The sequence below is a fragment of the Aquarana catesbeiana genome, linkage group LG03 (assembly GCF_042186555.1).
Source record: "Aquarana catesbeiana isolate 2022-GZ linkage group LG03, ASM4218655v1, whole genome shotgun sequence".
NCBI classification, from domain to species: Eukaryota; Metazoa; Chordata; class Amphibia; order Anura; family Ranidae; genus Aquarana; species Aquarana catesbeiana.
The window spans coordinates 481,332,674-481,356,843 of NC_133326.1; the positions used below are offsets into that span (position 1 = coordinate 481,332,674).

Consider the following 24,170-nt stretch of genomic DNA (forward strand, 5'->3'; position numbering starts at 1 on the left):
TCCTTTATTGGTACATCAGAGTGACAATAAAACAATAAAGCTGACGCGTTTCGGCAATAGCCTTAGTCGTAGCTAGTTTGAAACAGATATGGCAAAATATATATATACTCACATACACACAGGCAAACTCCATCTCTACAAAATTGGTTTATCAGGTTAGTGTCACAGAAAATTAACATATTTGATTGATACCACCAATTATTCAAGTGGTTAGTGACTACGCCTGTTTTTAGCCAGAGTGAGAAAAGGGAGAGGAAAGAAAGGCAATATAAAAAGTTATTTTGTTGAGCCAAAAAGAAGTGTGTAGAAAAAATGCTACATGAGATATTAGGACCTCATTACTCCAAAGGAGAAATATATTCCTTAAAAGAAGGGAAAATGTTCAAAATGTTCAAATAAAATATTTTGTGGTAGCAACAGAATCTAAAGTCATGATTAATGGCAGGATCAAAAGAAGAGAAAAAAAAGGAGGGGGGATTCAATTTATGGCGGGATCAAAAAAGAAGGATACAATTTATGGCAGGATCAAAAAAGAGGGGGATTAAATTTATGACAGGATCACAAAAAAGGGGGTGGAATCTATGGCAGGATCAAAAAAAAAAATACAATTAATGAAAAAAGAGGGATGGAATTTATGGCAGGATTAAGAAAGAGGGATGCAATTTATGGCAGGATAAAAAAGAGGGGGATTAAATTTATGGCAGAATTGCAAAAAAGGGGGATTGAATTTATGACAGGATCAAAAAACAGAGATACAATTCATGAAAAAAGAGGGATGCAATAATGGCAGGATCAAATAAAAAAAAAGGGATTCAATTTATAACAGGATCAAAAAAGAGGGATTCAGTTTATAGCAGGAACAAAGAAAAAAGGTACAATTAATGAAAAAAGAGGGATGCAATTTGTGGCAGGATAAAAAAAAAAATGAATTTCCTTTTTTCCCTTTTCTTCTTTCCTTTCTCCTTCCTCTTTCCCTTCCCCTCTCCTTTTCATTTCCCCTTCCCTTTGTTGGTAAGGAGGAAAAAAATATAGGAGGGCAGAAAACAAGCACAGAAGGAACATACTGGGACAAAAAGACAAATACTGAAGCAAGTGACAATAAAACTGAAGAGGATGATGTCATTTGAGAAATACCTGTAGATCCACATCCCATCTGTGGTTCATGCCTGTGGGGATGTGTGTCCCCAACAGGAAAATCCACTTAACTTCCTGTTCCAGTAGCCTTCTGTGCCTGTCTCCTCCACGTACCATGTACGTTTTTTGAACTGCAGAGAAAGAGAAGGAATCCATGTTACCATCATGTATACATTTAAAGTGTTTAGATACATTGGATAACCTTCTTTCATTACTATATGCTGCTCCATTATAATGTTCGCTAATCGTTGTGCGAAGGGGCCTAGTGGTGCATCCTACATATTCCTACATATTGTAATTTACAAACATCACATTCTATCACGTAGACTACATATTGAGTACTACAATTTATAAAATCCTTAATAGGAAATACCTTATTATTATGGTACGAGGTGAGCTCTAATAAACTCACCCACCGGGATGGAACGAATAGTATGGGGTGGATGGCAGCTGGAGGCCAGAAGTAAGGAATTCCCGGCAGTAGGTTTGCGGAAGGTTCCAGTATTTATAAGACCAGTGCTGGGGTCACCCCTGAGTGTGATATCTAGAAAGTCAATCATGATCTTATTGCTCACATAAGAGAATTCAAGATTAAGGCTGTTATTGTTGAGGTATGAAACAAAAGAAGTTAAAGAGGAATCAGTGTGGTTCCAAATTAAGATCAGATCGTCTATGTATCGCCCATACCAATGGATGTGCGGGGCATAGATATTGAGATGTGAAAGAAGAAAACATTCTTCCCACCATCCTATGTATAAATTAGCTAATGATGGATAACATTTTGCTCCCATGAAGGCTCCACAGCATTGTACATAGAAGGAATCGTGAAAGGAGTAATTGTGTTGTAATAAAATGGTAACAGCCATAATGATGAATTCTATGAGCTGAGGATCATAAAAGCTATATTTGGACAAGTGATATTGTAGTGCATCTAGAGCAAGATGATGTGGTATGCATGAATAGAGAGACTTAACATCTAAAGTAACCCACAAAAAATGCTCTGCACATTGTACTTCATTTATATACTTTAGGATTGATGCTGTGTCTTTTATATAGCCCGGCAGTCTTGTCACTAAAGGTTGCAAATACTGGTCTACCCATTCACCTAATCTTTCTAGGAGTGAACCGATGCCTGCTACTATTGGACGACCTTTTACAGGTCTCTCAGGTTTCAGGTGTATCTTGGGGAGATGATGGAACACAGGGACAACTGGATGTTCAACTAAAAGGTGCTCTGCGACATTTTTTGTCAGTACTCCCATTTCCACACCTGTGTCCAAGAGATGTTTGAGTTTACTCTTGAAAACTGGAGTGGGATCAGATTTAAGGGGGCGGTACGTTGAAGAATCATTAAGTTGCCGCAAGGCTTCAATTATGTAATCACTGTCATTAAGTACCACTATAGCGCCCCCTTTGTCTGCCTCTCGAATTAAAATATCTTTGCGATTTTTAAGATCTGCAAGAGCCTGTCTTTCAGACGTACTGATGTTGTTAAACGTTCGAGATGCAGTACTGTCAATCGTTTCTTTCAAAGACAGGAGTTCCTTCTCCACAACCTGTTGAAAGATGTCTACTGCGTTCCCTCTGGAATGTACAGGATAAAAAACTTATCACCAGTATAGGTAGTATTTTTGGATATACCGTACATGCCCCCAAACACACCAGAGTGAGAGCGATATTTCAAGCACCAGACTTTCTACTTAACACTAAACTGAAGACCTTTAGAATCGTATTCTTTACGTACCTTTGCACCAGGGAGGGGGGGTTGAATGAGGACATAGAGGTACACACTGTGTTGTGAGCCTCTTCTGCCTCATGGGACCTTCTCTGTAATGTATAACGTTTTGACTCCCACATGTGAGCATCTACTTGAATAAGATTTCTATGCTTTCTCCTTTGGCGGACCCTTATGGCCCCACTCTCCACTCCACATCTATGATTTACAACCATAGCAAGTATAGTATCCCCCAGGCCCATATGGCTTTTATAACATTTGCACTCTGGATGTTTTATTCTAATGCATATTTTTATTTTAATCATGTTCTGGTCATACTCATCATGTGCTCCTGCGAGTCATAGACTTGTACAGTTGTACTGACTAGTCTGGATATGCACGTGTGAGTCTAATGCATCACGCTCGCATACATCCCCAGCTTACTTATGGGTCCGAGTGTATATGCACATATGTGTGTTTATGAGCACCCACTGGTCTACCTGTGCACAGGCACGTATGTGCTTATATTGCTGTCCATGTGGGCGCATGCACCTATGAGCATTTAGGCCTTCCTCCTTATACAGGTATAATCCATTCCTGTGGTTGAGCACTAGCACCAGGATCTGTCCTTGGGGCCTGTCCATATATATGTGTGTGTATTTCTTGAATTTCTCAATTTTGTGTTGTCTACAGCTATGTACACACAATAGGATTTTCTGACAACAAAACCGTGGATTTTTTTCTGAAGGATGTTGGCTCAAACTTGTCTTGCATACACACGGTCACACAGTCGGAAATTCCAAATGTCAAGAACGTGTTGATGTACAACACGTATGACGAGCCCAGAAAAATGAAGTTCAATAGCCAGTGCGGATCTTCTGCTTGATTCCGAGCATGCGTGGACTTTTGTGTTTCAGAATTGTGTACACACGCTCGGAATTTCCGACAACAAAGTTTTGCTTTCCTGGTGGTCACAGGACACGCTGCGGATTCCTTACCAACACAGCCATGCATTGGAGCCCTCTCCGGACACTAGGAGCCCCCTGGACTACTGGATTACAGATGAGCTTATGTCCTATCTTCCTCTTGTGAGTGAGTTTATGTACCTTGCCATTAAAACCCCGATTATAATACTGCACTTAGGTAGCGCTTCCTGTGTTCCCCTTTCTATTTTCTGTATACAGACTTGGCTTGCCCTGAGGACAGCAACCGCCTTTACTACACCACCATCCCTTACCATGGACTGATGAATTGTTTATGAACTGTCTATTGACTGTATACAAATGATTCATCCTTAATTTCATTTACAGCGTCCTTTGCGCTAACAGTTATTGATACCATTGTCTTTTGAAGCGTCGTCTATAGAAAATATAGGCTACTGAAGTTTATCGCCATTTCACGGGCGCACGCAAATTTTACATGTTGGGTAGCTATTTACTTGGTACCACCTCTGTTTTTATATTTTACCTAAAATTTGGGTAATTTATTGCATTTGTTTGCCCTTAAGTTAATTTTTTTTTTTTTTTTTTAACTTAAATTGTGCATTTACTAGACCTTTGCGGTAATATCGTGTGACATAAAAAAAAATTAGAACTACAACAATTTTTTTCTCTGGGGTATATGCTTTCAGAAAATATACCATTTTTGGGGGAGTTTATGTAATCTAATATGATTTTTTTTAAAGGTGTGCAGAAAATGCAAAATGGCTCTGGCAGCGAAAGAGTTAAAGTTGATTAACCACTTCAGCCCCAGAGAATATGGCTGCAGAATGACTGGGCCATTTTTTGTGATCCGGCACTGCATCGCTTTAACTGACAGTTGCGCGGTCGTGCGACTTTGTACCTAAACAAAATTGACGTCCTTTTTTTCCCACAAATAGAGCTTTCTTTTGGTGGTATTTGATCATCTCTGCGATTTTTATTTTTTGCGCTATAAACAAAAAAAAGCGACAATTTTGAAAAAAAAAGCAATATTTTTTGCTTTTTGCTGTAATAAATATCCCCCCAAAATATATATAAAAACAACTTTTTTCCTCAGTTTAGGCCGATATGTATTCTTCTACATATTTTTGCATATATTGATTGGTTTGCACAAAATTTATAGCGTCTACAAAATAGGGGATAGTTTTATGGCATTTTTATTATTTTTTTTTTTATTAGTAATGGCGGCGATCTGCGATTTTATCATGACTGCAACATTATGGCAGACACATCGGACATTTTTGACACAATTTTGGGACTATTGTCTTTTACAGCGATCAGTGTGATAAAAATGCATTGATTACTGTGTAAATGACACTGGCAGTGAAGGAGTTAACCACTAGGGGGTGGTGAAGGGGTTAAGTGTGTCCTAGAGAGTGCTTCTGACTGTGAGGGGGCTGGGCTTGAACACACAGGACAGTGATCGCTGCTCTCGATGACAGAGAGCAGTAGATCACTGTCCTGTCACTAGGAAGAACGGGGAATGCTTTGTTTACAAAAGCATCTCCCTGTTCTACCTCTCCGTGACACAATCGCCGGGAGACGGCGGACATCGAATCTGTGGGACACAGGGGCGAGATCACGGAGCATGTGGCGGCGTGCGTGCCAGCTCGGCGGGAAATTCAAAGGGACGTACAGGGACGCCCATTTGCCCAGCTGTGCCATTCTGCCAATGTAAATGTACATGTGGCAGTCGGCAAGCGGTTAAAAAAAAAAAAAACTTGTTTCCTATGGCGAGTGGAGCACCAGTCTGCAGCCAGATACCCTTGGGAAATGCAGATGTGACAGGAAACATGTGACCTCCACTTCCACGAGTTGTGTCTAGTGTCTATTTAATGTTTGTTACATTAAAGTTCATAAAAAAAAAAAAAGTGGAGTGGAGGTCACATGTTTCCTATCAAAGGTGGAGCTCCAGTCTATAGTCAGACCCCTCTCATTCAAAGGGATAATTTGACCCGAAGAGCCAAGAAACTTTGAATAATGGAAAAACGCTAACACTATAGGCTAATGCCCCGTACACACGGTCGGATTTTCCGATGGACAATGTCCGATCGGAGCGTGTTGTCGGAAATTCCGACCGTGTGTGGGCGCCATCGGACATTTTCCATCGGATTTTCCGACACACAAAGTTGGACAGCAGGAGATCAAATTTTCCGACAACAAAATCCGATCGCGTCAATTCCGACCGTGTGTGGCCTGTTCCGACGCACAAAGTGCCACGCGTGCTCAGAAGAAATTCCGACACGGGACAGCTCGTTCTGGTAAACTTAGCGTTCGCAATGGATACAGCACTTTCGTCACGCTGCAATGTTAAAAATGGTTTAATACAGCGCACTCTCTTCTTCTTTATAATGTGACAAGAATTAAGTCGTTTTGCTGCTCATATTCACACACACTTCTCACAAAGTTTTATTTGTGTTTTTTTAGTGGGATTCCCTCAATATATTGTTATTAGTTGTCACATCTGACAGTTTTATTTTTTATTTATTTTTTTTTTTTTTGGATTTTCAGCCTTTTTTTTTCTTTAATGTTTGGATTTTTTCCAAGGCTGATCTTTGCTCAATGTTATTTTTATTTTTACTCCAGAATATTTTTGTGTGTGTTTTGAGTGTCAAGTTACCCCAACACCATTGATATCTTTTATTATTTAATCTCCAGGAGATTGTTTGGTGTTGGTGTCCCTTGTTCATTTCACATTGTATATTTGAAATGTACCTGAATCCTCACAAACAAACTGTCATTTTTGAAGTAAAACACATAGGAGAGTATAATTCAAAACAAAAATCCTTTATTAAGGGATCAGAACCAAACAAAGAGGAAGGCAACACTGGATCAACATGAGAAATTAGCGAAGCCTGGGACCCCCACGGCAGACATCAATTCTTCAACATCAAAATTGGTGGCCTGAGGAGTCCATATGTAAGGGAGGGCAGTCTGGTCCAGAAGTCCCAGAGATCCGGATAGCAGCAGATGACATCTGTGTCCCCAGGCTGTGGTACCACAAGAGGCTGCATCTTTTGGCCAACCAGACTGAACCCAGGGCAATCACTGTCTGGTCTTCCTTCCACGCTTCCTTCCGGGCTGTGGCTGTGCAGTTGGAGATGTGGCAGGAGTAGGAGTAGGACCTGGAGGAGGAGGAGGAGGAGGACTGGGAGGACCTGGAGGAGGACTGGGAGGACCTGGAGGAGAGGGAGGAGGAGGAGGAGGACCTGCAGGAGGAGGAGGAGGACCATCCCAAAGCTGTGTGTGAGGTGTAATTTGGCCCCTCATACCTTTCTCCAGAGCCTCTGATATGAGGGCCTCACACATGGCTTTTTGGCCCTCCTCCATCCTCTGCATTTTATATGCTATGAATGCAGCAATGTTCTCCTGCCTGGTGTGTGGTGCTCCCAGGACCTCTGTAGCCCTCCAAAAGAATGCTATAGCCGCCTCCTCTAGGGCACTCGTCCTACTGCCACTTTCTGTTTTCAGGTGTAGGGGAGGGACCTTGATATCAGCCAGCCGGCTCGGCCCGGCCACCTCCTGGCTGAGACTTCCCTGTGTATGAAAAAGGGACATGGTTGTAATGTTTTGCATCATCATTCACAATCCTAAATTAGTACTCCCAACTAACATCTAGTTATCATCATTGATTGGACAAGCAGAAATATTTAGAGGAATGCTATACCTGGCTCAATCTGGGCTCCTCCACATGTGGCCTGGAAGGCCCAGGTTGGGCGTCAGAAGCCTCAGCCGGGGGGAAGGAAGCGTGGAAGGAAGACTGGAGAGGGATGGCCTGGGTTCAGTCTGGCCTGCCAGAAAGTTCAGCCTGTCGTAGTACAACATCCTGGGGACATAGATGTCATCTGCTGCTCCGGATCTCTGTGAATCCAGGACTTTCTTGTGCTCCCTCAGATATGTACTCCTCAGGCCACCAATTAAAATCTTTAAATAAGTGATGTCTGCCGTGGGGATCACCTGCTTCACAATTTCACACAATTGCTCCAGTGCTGCCTTCCTCTTTGCTTGGTTCTTGAAATGGGGGTGTGTAATCTCCCACAGACAGGGCAGCTCACTTAGCATATCTATGAATACTGACATGAAGTCATTATCTTTCATTAAGATATCCATGTTCACTGCAAGACACAACACAAGACAAAGCCTAATGTCAGACAAAACTCTCCTAATCTTGTTACAATATAGGCCTCAATCTAGAAGCAGTATAGGCACAAGTTTGGCTCTTACCTTCGTTCTTACGATCGGCGCGTCCAATGCTCCTTCCTCCGCTCACAGATCGTACGTAATACGCACGCGTGTTACGCTTTATACACACTGTGCATGCGTGTAACTCCGCCCGCCCCTGACGTTTTTTCTAGTCTATTCCCCGCCCCTTTTCGTTCGGCGCAGTGGGTGAAGAGCACATGGCGGAGTTACAGCAGGTGCGTGCTAATTCGAACAACGAGGAGGAGGAGGAGGAAAGCCCGGATCCAGGCACGTCCTGATCCAGAAGGAGACGTTTTAAGGCCACAAATATGTCGTTTGGGGAGATGTTGGAGATGGTCGACATCATGAAGAAGTCCGACTATGACGGAAAATATGGGCCTTACCCCAACCCCAACATCAGAAAGGCCAAGATCATGGCGAAAGTGGTCAAGAGTCTTGAGCGGAATTTCGGGGTACGAAGGTCTAAAGATCAGCTCAGGAAGCGGTGGTCGGACCTGAAGTTGAGAGAGCCAGAGCAGTACCGAAAGATCCGGAGAGTGCTGCAAAAAAGTAAGTAGTTGTGCTGTGTTCCTATTCTTTCTGTCTTTATTCCGTTCGTTCTGCTCCATATGCTTTTAGTAATTGTAACGTTTCAAAAGGTCAACTTTAATGTTCATGGGCCCATTATTCGTTCGTATCAAACATTTTTCTTTCGGCCTCTAGAACACCATTGCATTTTCACACATTTTTGGGGGCCTACTTGGATGCCAAATATTTGTTTGTGTAGATGGGTTTGTTACTAGAATGAAATGCAAACTAGATTGTGTGTAAGGAGAGGACACTGAGCAGCTGTTTTCACATCTGGACACTGGAGCACTAGTGTGGGACCCCAGAACACCCTTTTTATTAGGGGGGCCACACAGGTGCTCCAGTGTATACTATAGGGGGGGCTACATCTGTGAAGCTTGTACCAAACAGGTAAAGTATTGCAGCTTGACAAAGGGCAATAAAAAATATACATCTTGGAACTCGGCTAAAATAGATAATTGTACCCCACTTCCAAGCAATGTTTCCTATTTCTAGTTCTGCCATCAAATATCTGTGTGCTAATTATACCATTTTTATTTTACATAGGGGAGAAAAGACTCGGACACCCCTCATCCCAGGAGACCAGAGACCCCCCCCTCTGGAAGAAGGGGAAATACCAACCCAAGAAGCTGAGCAGGATGAAGAAGAAGATGTGGTGGAGATTGGCACCACAACAGGTGAGTGTCTGCGACCACAGACTCAGGTAAAAGAGATGGATGGTGGCAGATTTTTGAGACCTTTTTTTTTGTTCTTTATCTCTTTTTAGGTGATCGTGATCCGGAACGCTTTACATCTGAAAGTGCCCAGATACTCATCGGGGAGATCATGGGGTGTAATCTCCAATTGCAAAACATCCAGCAACAAATCACTGATGTTATTAAAAAAAATAATAACATCATTGATGTTTTGGGGCGAATTTAAACCCCACAAAATCACCTGTTTTATGTTACTAAAATTTTTACAATGTTTAGAAAAGCCAAATTTGGAGGATGCACACAGTGTGCCAATATGTGCTATCTGCCATCACGGGAGATCAATGGACGCGTTTTGGGGGTGCAACCCCTTCCTCAATTATAAAGTCGCATTGAGGAAGGGCTTGCTCCCCCAAAACACGTCCCTTGATCCCCCCTGATGGCAGATAGCACATGTTGACATTCTGAACTTGGTGTGCATCTTCCAAATTTGGCTTTTCCAGGGGTGATTTCCCCCCATCTGAACGCTATATCAAACACAGTTCCTAAATACTCATGTCTGATATAGCCTTCAGGTTTTACCATATGTGAACTTTGTAAGTTCAAGTTTTTTGGCTTTCTTGTTGGTTTTACACAGGCCTGTTTTATCTGAAATGGATATTTCGATTTTTGATAATGCTACTGCAAACATTGTTATACAACAAACATGTTGGTTTGTTTTAAAAACCTTGCGGAAATGCACATGTGATTGTGCAGCTATAAAAAAGTGCCTTACTCAAGAATGTGTGGATTATTGTCTCAACACTACAACACTTTTGGGGTGATGTAATTGCTGTTTTATGCAAAAATGGGGGTTATTTCCTAAGGGCAATTACACTTTGCACTACAAGTGCAGGTTCAGTGCAGTTGCAAGTGCACTTGTAGTGAAATGTGTTTTGGCATTTAGGAAGTACCAGCCAACACTATTTTTTATAAGGTTACCCAATCACGACATTTTCTGCACTCAAAACATTTCTGTCAGGGTCAGCTAAAACAAACACAAGCAGTAAATGTCCACCAAGAATTTCTTTTGTTTGTTTTTTATTTTACAAAGGTGTCACAGATTCTCTGGCATATTGATAGCCCCCCTACCCGCAAAGAACTCCAGGTAGCGTAACCGGACATCACGGACATTCAGGGAGGGCAAGCCAGGACGGCCACTTTCAAGCGCCGTCAGTGTTGATGGATTTGGGATTCCGGCCTCAGGCCCAACTGAGCCAGCATAGTTGGCTGAATGTTTTCTTAAAAAATTATGGAGAACACAGCAGGCAAGTATTATATGGTTCAGTTTATACTCCGCCATATAGATGGGTGTCAGAAATAATCGGAACCGGCTGGCCAGGATTCCAAATGTGTTCTCCACCACTCCGGGGTGAGGGTCCTCATCGGGAATGGCCGCATCAGGTGGTCCCCCAGCACAAATGCTTCATCAGCAACGAACACAAATGGGAGACCTTCAACATTGTCCTCTGGAGGTGGCAAGTCCAAGCTGCCATTCTGGAGACGCCTGTAGAACTCCGTCTGGGCGATCACTCCACCATCGGACATCCGGCCATTCTTCCCCACGTCCACATACAAGAAGTCGTAATTAGCCGACACCACCGCCAACATCACTATACTATTAAACCCCTTGTAATTATAATAGTACAACCCCGAGTTGGGTGGTGGGACGATGTGGACGTGTTTCCCATCAATTGCCCCTCCGCAGTTAGGAAAGTCCCACCACTGGGCAAAGTGGGAGGCCACAGTCTGCCATTCCTGTGGCGTGGAAGGAAACTGTTGAGGAAAAAACAATAAACATTACTATTTTTTCACAGAAACATGGCAAGCAGATTATACACAAACATTATGGGGCAACCTCCAGATAGCATTTAATAAGGGGAATTTAACAAGGCCAAAGTATAAGGTACACCTATCATATTCCCCCTCCCCCCCTCTCATGGGCCATTTCTAACATTATAGGGGGGGGAACTCTTGGACAGGTAACCCTCTTCACTTCATTTTGAGATGAATGCCTAAATACAGGGTATTACTTGGAACAGCCCCTCCTTAGTTACACTATTAGCAGACCACTGGACAGGTAAGAAGTGTCTGAATACAAAGATATAAATACACATTGTACACATTGGAGGACATTTGGACATTCTGCTATTACCTATCAAGATAATAATAGGATACAAAAACTTTAAACAGTTCCATTTGAAAGTATACAGGCAGGCCCTTGCACTACATGCTTTGGGGAATTCATCCATAAATCTGACCAGTAAAGAGATGGGTATAGTGTGTATGGGTTTGGCAAAGTCAGCAGATAGATGATTGAGGATAGAGAATTGGGATCAGCTGACTTAGCAGTTGGGGGAGGGAGGGTTACCTAAAATTTGTGTACACCACAAAAAAAGCCTCTGGCACTCTGCCTGAATTTAAAGCTAAAATAACATTAACAAACATTTTAGGGGGTGTTTGGGGTAAAGCACTACTATGGAGCTGATAAAATACATTGTTAAGTGACTACATGAGGTGAATATAGGGCAGGAGACACCATGCTGGAGAGGTTATTGAAGGGCAAATATGTATGAAGGACATAAAATAATAATTACATAAAAATCCAGCATGCATGAGGACAAAGGGGACATTCACAGCATATTCCAATCATGGTAATTAGGGAATGAGGAAAGAAATACAAGATATTAGCAAACATTCAATACAATAAAATATGATATAAAAGGATAAAAATCTTACCTTCATATACTCCTTCTGCAGGACCTGTATGATGGCAGAACAGGTCTCTGGGATAATGATCCCCAGAGCCTGGGGGGAGATGCCTGTCGAGAACTTGAGGTCCTGCAGGCTTCTCCCTGTGGCCAAATACCGCAAGGTAGCGACCAACCTCTGCTCCGGAGTGATGGCTTGCCTCATGCAGGTATCCTGCCTGCTGATATAGGGGGTCAGCGAAGCCAACAGACGGTGAAACACGGGGTCCGTCATTCTGAGAAAGTTCCTGAAATCATCAGGATTATTCTCACGGATCTCACGGAGCAAAGGCATATGACAGAACTGGTCACGCTGAAGCAACCAATTCTTGGTCCATGAACTCCTCCCCACCCTGTTCATGGACTGGACTTGTGTCAAGGTCAGGACCCCAACACCAAGCCCCCGCACAGCACGAACTCTACGAGGAGTACGCATACGAAACATGGCTAGAAAACGGTCGGCTGCTCAGAACGAAGTAACAGAACGCACTGAAGAACAGCAAGGCCTGTGAAGAGCGACCTGAAAACCAGTAACGAACGAACAAGAATACAGTGACTAAAGTCACGCGGAACTTGCTTGCACGCACTGAAGAGCAGATACAAACCCACAAGCACAAACTGAACGGCAGAAAACGATCTGAAAGCCACGAGTCTGAAAAAGCGCGAATCGTCTCTCACCAAACTTTTACTAACACGAGATTAGCAAAAGGAGCCCAAAGGGTGCCGCGCTTGGTTCTGAACCGGCCTTTTCTAGTCTCGTCGTACGTGGTGTACGTGACCGCGTGGTTGTCGATCGGAAATTCCGACAACTTTGTGCGACCGTGTGTAGGCAAAACAAGTTTGAGCCAACATCCGTCGGAAAAAATCAGAGGATTTTGTTGTCGGAATGTCCGAACAAAGTCCGACCGTGTGTACGAGGCATTAGAGCATTCAACAAGAAGAGAAAATAATATGAAGGAGACCTGTGAGTACACTGTACACAAATTGTATGGAGATTCCTGCACTCTCCAGGAATGAGTAGAGATTGGCTGAACACCCCCCTGTTCTTTTTGCAGCAGAAATCCCGAATAGAGGAAAAGTTCTGCCCCGAACTGCAAACTCCATTGAACTACACTGAAGTCTATGGGAGCTGAGCTTGTCCATTTTGAAGGCTTATATTCAAGTAATTGGCCATAAAAGGGGTATGGTGGTCCGAGTACTGCTCTGGGAGACTTGTATCAATGCAACATTTTTTTTAAGCAATCGTTTTTCAGGAGCAGTGATTTTAATGATGCTTTAAGTATAAAAATAAAAGTAAAAATGAAAAATTCCTTTAAATATAGTTCCTGGGGGGTCCCCTCAGTCTGTTTGTAAAGTGGCACATCTGTACCGTCTATAGAACATGCTGCAGCAAAACTCCCATTTCTAAAGATAAAAAAAAAATAGTCAAATCATATTTAAATTGACTCGGGGTTGCAATTGCAATCTAAGCAAAACACTAAAGGAAACAGTCTCCCTGCAATCAAAGCTGCAGAATGTCTTCTTCCCTCTGATAACGCAGCACCTGGCTACATGAGTATTTATTTACTTTCAAACTTTTTATTAGATTTGCAAAAAGAAGAGAGTTTACAAACACTATCAATAGAGCATTATAAGACATACAGAGTAACTTACAGATCATCCAGCAAGCATGTTGGATCAACTAGTTAGTGGAAAAGTCATATCCCTGAGTTGTATACAGGGCCGGTCCCAGGCGGGTGCACGGTGTGCAGTGCACCCAGGCGCCAGAGAGGTGGGGGCGCTGAAGCGCCAGAGTGCTCCCTTCCCTCCTCCTCCTCCCCTCCGTGTCCAGAAGTAGCTCTGTCCACAGCAGCTCACCGCCGCGGAGCGGCCGCGCCGGCGCCGCTGTGCTTTACATTGCTAGAGCCTGTCCCCCCTCCCTCCTCCTCCTCCTGTCAGAGGAGAGCAGCCGCCGGAGATCGGAGCGGCTGGTCTCTGTGTTGAGAGAGACCAGCCGCGCAGTGACTTCGCTGGGGGGAGGGGGGGCGGCCCGTGCCTGCAGCCTGACACAGGTTCTCTCTCTCATCCGCTGTCTCTCACTCCCACCTAAGCTGATGCCTGCAGCCTGTCTCGATCTGTTCACGGCTGCACACTGTCCTCTCTAGCTGCTGCCCGGGTGTTAATGTGTCTGTCTGTACTGATAGAGGGAGGTTTGTCCCTGGGGCGGTCTGTGCTAATGGGGGGGTTGTCCTGGGGGCGGTCTGTACTAATGTGGGGGTTGTCCTGGGGGCGGTCTGTACTAATGGGGGGGTTGTCCTGGGGGCGGTCTGTACTAATGGGGGGGTTGCCCTGGGGGGGAGGTCTGTACTAATGGGGGGGTTGCCCTGGGGGGGAGGTCTGTACTAATGGGGGGGTTGTCCTGGGGGGGCGGTCTGTACTAATGGGGGGGTTGTCCTGGGGGGGCGGTCTGTACTAATGTGGGGTTGTCCTGGGGGGGCGGTCTGTACTAATGGGGGGGTTGTCCTGGGGGGGCGGTCTGTACTAATGGGGGGGTTGTCCTGGGGGGGCGGTCTGTACTAATGGGGGGGTTGTCCTGGGGGGGCGGTCTGTACTAATGTGGGGGTTGTCCTGGGGGCGGTCTGTACTAATGGGGGGGTTGTCCTGGGGGGGCGGTCTGTGCTAATGGGGGGGTTGTCCTGGGGGGGGCGGTCTGTACTAATGGGGGGGTTGTCCTGGGGGGCGGTCTGTACTAATGGGGGGGTTGTCCTGGGGGCGGTCTGTACTAATGGGGGGGTTGTCCTGGGGGGGCGGTCTGTACTAATGGGGGGGTTGTCCTGGGGGGGCGGTCTGTACTAATGGGGGGGGTTGTCCTGGGGGGGCGGTCTGTACTAATGTGGGGGTTGTCCTGGGGGCGGTCTGTACTAATGGGGGGGTTGTCCTGGGGGCGGTCTGTACTAATGGGGGGGTTGCCCTGGGGGGGAGGTCTGTACTAATGGGGGGGTTGTCCTGGGGGGGCGGTCTGTACTAATGGGGGGGTTGTCCTGGGGGGGCGGTCTGTACTAATGTGGGGTTGTCCTGGGGGGGCGGTCTGTACTAATGGGGGGGTTGTCCTGGGGGGGCGGTCTGTACTAATGGGGGGGTTGTCCTGGGGGGGCGGTCTGTACTAATGGGGGGGTTGCCCTGGGGGGGAGGTCTGTACTAATGGGGGGGTTGTCCTGGGGGGGCGGTCTGTACTAATGGGGGGGTTGTCCTGGGGGGGCGGTCTGTACTAATGTGGGGTTGTCCTGGGGGGGCGGTCTGTACTAATGGGGGGGTTGTCCTGGGGGGGCGGTCTGTACTAATGGGGGGGTTGTCCTGGGGGGGCGGTCTGTACTAATGGGGGGGTTGTCCTGGGGGGGCGGTCTGTACTAATGTGGGGGTTGTCCTGGGGGCGGTCTGTACTAATGGGGGGGTTGTCCTGGGGGGGCGGTCTGTGCTAATGGGGGGGTTGTCCTGGGGGGGCGGTCTGTACTAATGGGGGGGTTGTCCTGGGGGGCGGTCTGTACTAATGGGGGGGTTGTCCTGGGGGCGGTCTGTACTAATGGGGGGTTGTCCTGGGGGGGCGGTCTGTACTAATGGGGGGGTTGTCCTGGGGGGGCGGTCTGTACTAATGGGGGGGGTTGTCCTGGGGGGGCGGTCTGTACTAATGTGGGGGTTGTCCTGGGGGCGGTCTGTACTAATGGGGGGGTTGTCCTGGGGGCGGTCTGTACTAATGGGGGGGTTGCCCTGGGGGGGAGGTCTGTACTAATGGGGGGGTTGTCCTGGGGGGGCGGTCTGTACTAATGGGGGGGTTGTCCTGGGGGGGCGGTCTGTACTAATGTGGGGTTGTCCTGGGGGGGCGGTCTGTACTAATGGGGGGGTTGTCCTGGGGGGGCGGTCTGTACTAATGGGGGGGTTGTCCTGGGGGGGCGGTCTGTACTAATGGGGGGGTTGCCCTGGGGGGGAGGTCTGTACTAATGGGGGGGTTGTCCTGGGGGGGCGGTCTGTACTAATGGGGGGGTTGTCCTGGGGGGGCGGTCTGTACTAATGTGGGGTTGTCCTGGGGGGGCGGTCTGTACTAATGGGGGGGTTGTCCTGGGGGGGCGGTCTGTACTAATGGGGGGTTGTCCTGGGGGGGCGGTCTGTACTAATGGGGGGGTTGTCCTGGGGGGGCGGTCTGTACTAATGTGGGGGTTGTCCTGGGGGCGGTCTGTACTAATGGGGGGGTTGTCCTGGGGGGGCGGTCTGTACTAATGGGGGGGTTGTCCTGGGGGCGGTCTGTACTAATGGGGGGGTTGTCCTGGGGGCGGTCTGTACTAATGGGGGGGTTGTCCTGGGGGGGCGGTCTGTACTAATGGGGGGGTTGTCCTGGGGGGGCGGTCTGTACTAATGGGGGGGTTGTCCTGGGGGGGCGGCCTGTACTAATGTGGGGTTGTCCTGGGGGGGCGGTCTGTACTAATGGGGGGGTTGTCCTGGGGGGGCGGTCTGTACTAATGGGGGGGTTGTCCTGGGGGGCGGTCTGTACTAATGGGGGGGTTGTCCTGGGGGGGCGGTCTGTACTAATGGGGGGGTTGTCCTGGGGGGGCGGTCTGTACTAATGGGGGGGTTGTCCTGGGGGGCGGTCTGTACTAATGGGGGGGTTGTCCTGGGGGCGGTCTGTACTAATGGGGGGGTTGTCCTGGGGGGGCGGTCTGTACTAATGGGGGGGTTGTCCTGGGGGGGCAGTCTGTACTAATGGGGAGGTTGTCCTGGGGGGGCGGTCTGTACTAATGTGGGGTTGTCCTGGGGGGCGGTCTGTACTAATGGGGGGGTTGTCCTGGGGGGGCGGTCTGTACTAATGGGGGGGTTGTCCTGGGGGGGCGGTCTGTACTAATGGGGGGGTTGTCCTGGGGGGGCGGTCTGTACTAATGGGGGGGTTGTCCTGGGGGGCGGTCTGTACTAATGGGGGGGTTGTCCTGGGGGGGCGGTCTGTACTAATGGGGGGGTTGTCCTGGGGGGGCGGTCTGTACTAATGTGGGGTTGTCCTGGGGGGTCTGTACTAATGGGGGGTGTCCTCGGGGGTCTGTACTAATGGGGGGGTTGTCCTGGGGGGGCGGTCTGTACTAATGGGGGGTTGTCCTGGGGGGGCGGTCTGTACTAATGGGGGGTTGTCCTGGGGGGTCTGTACTAATGGGGGGGTTGTCCTGGGGGTCTGTACTAATGGGGGGTTGTCCTGGAGGGTCTGTACTAATGGGGGGGTTGTCCTGGGGGGTCTGTACTAATGGGGGGGTTTTCCTGGGGGGTCTGTACTAATGGGGGGGTTGTCCTGGGGGTCTGTACTAATGGGGGGTTGTCCTGGGGGTCTGTACTAATGGGGGGGTTGTCCTGGGGGGTCTGTACTAATGGAGGGGGAGTTGTCTTGGGGGGGTCTGTACTAATGGAGGGGGGATTTGTCCTGGGGGGTCTGTACTAATGGAGGGATTTGTCCTGGGGGTCTGTACTAATGGAGGGGGGGTTTGTCCTGGGGGGTCTGTACTAATGGAGGGGGGTTGTTCTGGGGGGGTCTGTACTAATGGAGGGGGGTGTTTGTCCGGGGGGTCTGTACTAATGGAGGGGGGGGGGGCTGTACTAATGGAGGGGGGTTTGTCCTGGTGGGGGGTCTGTACTAATGGAGAGGGGTTTGTCCTGGTGGGGGGTCTGTACTAATGAAGGGGGGATTTGTCCTGTGGGGGTCTGTACTAGTGGAGGGGGGGTTCTCCTGGGGGTCTGTAGTAATGGAGAGGGTTTGTCCTGGGGGGTCTGTACTAATGGAGGGGGAGTTTGTCCTGGGGGGGTCTGTACTAATGGAGGGGGGGTTTGTCCTGGGGGGTCTGTACTAATGAAGGGGGGATTTGTCCTGTGGGGGTCTGTACTAGTGGAGGGGGGTTCTCCTAGGGGGTCTGTACTAATAGAGGGGGGTTTGTCCTGGGGGTCTATACTAATAGAGGGGGGGTTTGTCCTGGGGGTCTGTACTAATGGAGGGGGGTTGTCCTGGGGGGGGTCTGTACTAATGGAGGGGGGTTGTCCTGGGGGGGTCTGTACTAATGAAGGGGGGCTTTGTCCTGGGGGGATCTGTACTAATGGAGGGGGGGTTGTCCTGGTGGGGGTCTACTAATGGAGTGGGGGTGGTTTGTCCTGGGGGGGTCTATACTGATGAAGGGGGGTCTGTACTGAGAGAGGGGTTGATACTTAGTGGGGGTCTATACTTAGTGGAGGGAGGTCTGTACTGAGGGGTGACTAAAGTTGGTGGAAGGAGGGTGACACCATGTAATACCGCACCTGGTGGCACCAACCCTAGTGACGTCACTGCAGCTGCAGGCTCTTCTTTCGCCCCTTCCCCTCCCTCTCCCTCTCCTCCGCACGTGCACTGCTATACTAGTGAGCGGCGCTGGCCAGCACAGCCTCCCACTATGTTTCTTCCCCCACCTTCATATCAGCCAGGGAAAAATAGAATAGAAAAAGGAGAAGAGGATTGTGGGACATGTAGTCCCGAGGACTGGCAGCCCCACTGTAACACGGAAACTGCAGTCCACACAGCAGGCTCAGCTGAATGGGAGAGAGAGAGATACAGGAGCCAGAGGGAAAGCCACACAGCCTGGTGCCATCCCTGGCGAAAAAAGGAATGGAGTCATTGCCAGAATACAGATCTGGGTGCTACCCAGAGGAGTCACCACGGGCAATTCAGAGTGAGCTTACTCCTGATCAGAGGAACCATCGCTGGGTCAGGTGAGAGGGCCAATCGGCCATTATCTACTAATGTCCATAGGAACTGCAGTCTCTGACCATCTCCTGTATTATATCTGCAGTCTCTGACCTTCTCTTGTATCATGTCTGCAGTCTCTGACCATCTCCTGTATTATATCTGCAGTCTCTGACCTTCTCTTGTATCATATCTGCAGTCTCTGATCATCTCCTGTACCATGTCTGCAGTCTCTGATCATCTCCTGTACCATGTCTGCAGTCTCTGACTGTCTCTTGTATCATGTCTACAGTCTCTGACCATGTCCTCTACTATGTCTGCAGTCTCTGACCATCTCCTGTATTATATCTGCAGTCTCTGACCTTCTCTTGTATCATGTCTGCAGTCTCTGACCATCTCCTGTATCATGTCTGCAGTCTCTAATCATCTCCTGTACTATGTCTGCAGTCTCTGATCATCTCCTGTACTATGTCTGCAGTCTCTGATCATCTCCTGTACTATGTCTGCAGTCTCTGATCATCTCCTGTACTATGTCTGCAGTCTCTGACCATCTCCTGTATTATATCTGCAGTCTCTGACCTTCTCTTGTACCATGTCTGCAGTCTCTGACCTTCTCTTGTATCATATCTGCAGTCTCTGATCATCTCCTGTACCATGTCTGCAGTCTCTGATCATCTCCTGTATTATGTCTACAGTCTCTGATCATCTCCTGTACCATGTCTGCAGTCTTTGACTGTCTCTTGTATCATGTCTACAGTCTCTGACCATGTCCTCTACTATGTCTGCAGTCTCTGATCATCTCCTGTACCATGTCTGCAGTCTCTGATCATCCCCTGTACTATGTTTACAGTCTCTGATCATCTCCTGTACCATGTCTGCAGTCTCTGATCATCTCCTGTACCATGTCTGCAGTCTCTGATCATCTCCTGTACCATGTCTGCAGTCTCTGACCAACTCCTGTACCATGTCTGCAGTCTCTGACCATCTCCTGTACCATGTCTGCAGTCTCTGACTGTCTCTTGTATCATGTCTACAGTCTCTGACCATGTCCTCTACTATGTCTACAGTCTCTGATCATCTCCTGTACTATGTCTACAGTCTCTGATCATCTCCTGTACTATGTCTGCAGTCTCTGATCATCTCCTGTACCATGTCTGCAGTCTCTGATCATCTCCTGTATCATGTCTGCAGTCTCTGACCAACTCCTGTACCATGTCTGCAGTCTCTGACCATCTCCTGTATCATGTTTGCAGTCTTTGACCAACTCCTGTATCATGTCTGCAGTCTCTGATCATCTCCTGTATCATGTCTGCAGTCTCTGACCAACTCCTGTACTATGTCTGCAGTCTCTGATAATCTCCTGTATTATGTCTGCAGTCTCTGATCATCTCCTGTACCATGTCTGCAGTCTCTGATCATCTCCTGTATCATGTCTGCAGTCTCTGACCAACTCCTGTACCATGTCTGCAGTCTCTGACCATCTCCTGTACTATGTCTGCAGTCTCTGATCATCCCCTGTACTATGTCTGCAGTCTCTGATCATCTCCTGTACCACGTCTGCAGTCTCTGATCATCTCCTGTACTATGTCTGCAGTCTCTGATAATCTCCTGTATTATGTCTGCAGTCTCTGATCATCTCCTGTACCATGTCTGCAGTCTTTGATTATCTCCTGTACCATGTCTGCAGTCTCTGTTCATCTCCTGTACTATTTTTGCAGTCTCTGATTATCTCCTGTATTATGTCTGCAGTCTCTGATCATCTCCTGTACTATATCTGCAGTCTCTGACCTTCTCTTGTACCATGTCTGCAGTCTCTGACCATCTCCTGTACTATGTCTGCAGTCTCTGACCAATTCCTGTACCATGTCTACAGTCTCTGTCCAGCTCTTGTATCATGTCTGCAGTCTTTGACCGTATCCTGTATTATGTCTGGGGACTCTTTCTAACAGAAGCCCTCTCTGTGTGGATCAGAGAGTCTCCCCTCCAGGTCTCATTAGTGTTCTCTCTTCCTGTATTTTCTTTATTGTTAAGAGATCATGGGAGGATTTCAGGGTAACAAAGACTTCTTAGGGGAGCAGCTCTGTATTTGAGTCGTTGCCATAGAATCATTTGTAAAGGGGTGGAGTTGGTAAGATGACCACGCCCATGTGGGGGCGCCAGAAATATTTCTGCACCCAGGCGCCGGTGACCCTAGGATCGGCCCTGGTTGTATAAGGGGCACAATCCAAGAAAGCTGGGATGTTTCATACTAATACTATACTAATGATAGTAGGAGAGCCACTTATGAAGTGGAGCCCCACCCAGAATTCACTAATCACATATGTAAGTTGTATGAAACTTGTTTCTAACAGACATAAATCAATTAAAAACTTTCATTGGTAAGGTATATCAAAACACTGAGGAATGGTGAGGTAAAAAGAAAGACAAAGAAAAGAAGGAAATGTATGTCAGACAGAAAAGGATTCAGACATCAAGGAAACCTGGAGCACATAGGAGTAGCAATAGGTTACAAAGGCTTATGTATATGGTTAGCCCAGGGTTCCCAGATCAGATCAAATTTCTGGACTGCATCTTGGAATATGCTAACTCCCTTTTCTTGGGCCATAATCCAGGAAATCTTTTGCTTCTTCTGCAAAGGAAACAGATGGTTGCTTCCATGCTCAGTCGATTGAGTTTTTAGCTCCCAGCATTATAAAATGGTTACCTTTTTGAGAGTTTTTTGAGACCTTGTCTATATTTTCATTTAGTAAGGCAATTTGAGGCATTTTGAGAATTGGAGAACCTGTGACCCTGCGCAACAAATGAAAGATTTTATTCCAAAAACTCCTTAAACGGGGCAAAGTCACCAGGTATGGAGGAAGGAACCCATATGGCCACAACCTCAAAAACATAAGTGGGAGATTCCCACATAGATCTTGGCTAAATGTAAAGGGACTTGATACCAACAGGTGAGGAGTTTGACACTGGCCTCCAAGAGGGAGATGTTCGCCACTCCTTTAAAAGAGCATTGAAAACACTGATGTCAGGTGTCCAGCTCACAACTGATATTGAGGTCCTTTTCCCAACCCCATGCATACATGGTGGTTTCTGCTAATGAAGTATGAATAATTGAGATACCCCCCTCTGATCCATAATTGGAGAACACCACTATTTATTAGGTGTAGTCCTTGGTGGGTCAGGTTTAGATTTCTACAGGGTAAATAAAAAGTGATGAATTTGGGTCAATCAAAATCTTTGTTTGAGGAATGTCCCACTTACTGACAGTGGCTGAGCGATAAAGGGCCTATAGAGGACAGGAAATGTCTTATCCTAAACAACCTATTATTTAACCACCACTGGAAGGCCCTAATGTCTAGGCCCGGGGGGAACTGTGGGTATGAAAGTGATGGGTTAAGGGGCAGAATTCAGATATAAACAAAGGAAGAGGATATAGGGTATCACATAGTACCATAGAGTGTGAGAGAGTCGGGGCTAAGATCGGGGGTCTACTTTTCGCGGGGCACTAGAGGAGGAAATCTAAGGTATGCCTGGGGATAGCTTTCATTCCATACTAACCCAATTCAGTCTATTACCATGTGCTTATGCAATAGAAACCTGGGCCAGTTGAGCCGCTTAGTAATACTTCCATAAATTAGGAAGGCCCAGACCCCCTTGAGTTTGCATTCTAAATAACACGCTTTTGGGACACCTTATTCCCCCAGGCGAAGCAAATGATTTTGGACTGGAACTTAATCAATTGGGATTTCAGAATTGGTATAGGGAGTGAGCGGAAGAGATATAATAACCAAGGTAGTAGCGTCATTTTGACAGAGTTCACCCTACCAAGTAGTGTTGGGTAAACAGTTCAGCCCGAGCATGAGTTTGGGTTGAACATTGGCTGTTCGACGAATGCACAAATTATCGGGACGTTTGACTGTTTGGCCCACTGCACAACCACAATGCAATGCGCTGCCGCAAAATGCATTGGAAGCCCTGAGTGGCCAAATAGATGAAAGCTTTGCCCAATGAAAGCACATAGCACGGTCAGAGCCATGAATGAACACTGTGATGATGACTCTATCCAATCGTGGCTCATTGCTCTTAGTCCCACCTCACACTATAAAAATATTCTTTCTATAGCGGCTATCTGCAGTGTGGTATTGCCGTGGGAGAGATAGAAAAGGGCTCTGTTTAGTGTTACTAGCAAGTTAGTGTGCTATAGTGGGCTATTGTGATTCTATTGTGAGTGTAAAGTATCAGTTTAGTGTGAATCTAGTGATAATGCAGTGTGAGTGTAGTGTGACCGTTCATTTTAACTTTACCGCAGTATATTTCAGTGCATTATTGGAGGGTTGCCGTAGTATAGTGCAGTGTATTAGCGCATGTTTAATGCAGTATATTTCAGTGCATTATTGCACATTTACCGCAGTATATTGCAGTGCGTTATTGCACGTTTACTGCAGTATATTGCAGTGTGTTACTGCACATTTACCGGAGTATATTGCAGTGCGCTACTGCACTTTTATTATAGTATATTTCAGTGCGATATTGCAGGTTTACCGCAGTATATTGCAGTGTATTAGCGCACATTTACCGCAGTATATTACAGTAAGTTAGTGCACATTTAATGAAGTATATTTCAGTGCATTATTGCACATTTACCGCAGTATAGTGCAGTGCAATATACTTTGTTAAACGTGCTTTAACATACTGAAAAATACTGCGGTAAACCTGCAATAATGCACTGGAATATACTGCATTAAACATGCAGTAACATTTAATGCAGTACATTTCAGTGCATTATTGCACGTTTAATGCAGTATACTTCAGTGCAGTACATTTCAGTGCGTTATTGCACGTTTAACACAGTATATTTCAGTGCGTTAATGCACATTTAATGCAGTACACTTCAGTGCAGTATATTTCAGTGTGTTAGTGCACGATTACCGCAGTATATTGTAGTGTGTCAATGGAGTGTGTCTGTGTAGTGAGTACTCAAGTTAAAGTGCACCCATGTACACATTTCCCCATCTTTATTACATTTTGTTAATAAGCCTCCCCATCATGTCTGAGAGGCCAACAAGGAGAGACATTTGTTCTCATGGCACTGTGAGGGGGCCAGCAGCGGCTGTATCCACAGGCAAAGGTGGACGTGGTCCGTTCTCAGGCAGGGCATAATTTCCTAGTGATGTTGCCTGTGCTTAAAGAGACTGTGGGGGGGGAATAGAAGAGGGGGGGGCAGTCCACAAAGAACTGTGATGAGGGGCAAAAAGTTGAAGATCCCTGAAGATGATCAGAATCACGGGGGATGAATGTCTCTGGACCTCTTGGGTTGCTGCTTCTGCCAGACCGGGGTAATTGGACTTGGCAGGGGAGAGCGCTTGGAGGATCCAGAAG

The 24,170-nt window shown here is 46.9% G+C and overlaps 1 long non-coding RNA gene across 1 annotated transcript in view; it reads right to left on the minus strand.

Moving 5' to 3' along the window:
• Positions 1 to 1,138: 1,138 nt before the first annotated feature.
• Positions 1,139 to 24,170, minus strand: part of LOC141134594 (uncharacterized) — a 130,068-nt gene continuing 107,036 nt past the window's right edge. Inside the window, exon 3 of the long non-coding RNA XR_012243226.1 lies at positions 1,139 to 1,265. This is a non-coding gene — a long non-coding RNA (uncharacterized lncRNA). The remainder of the gene's footprint in view (positions 1,266 to 24,170) is intronic.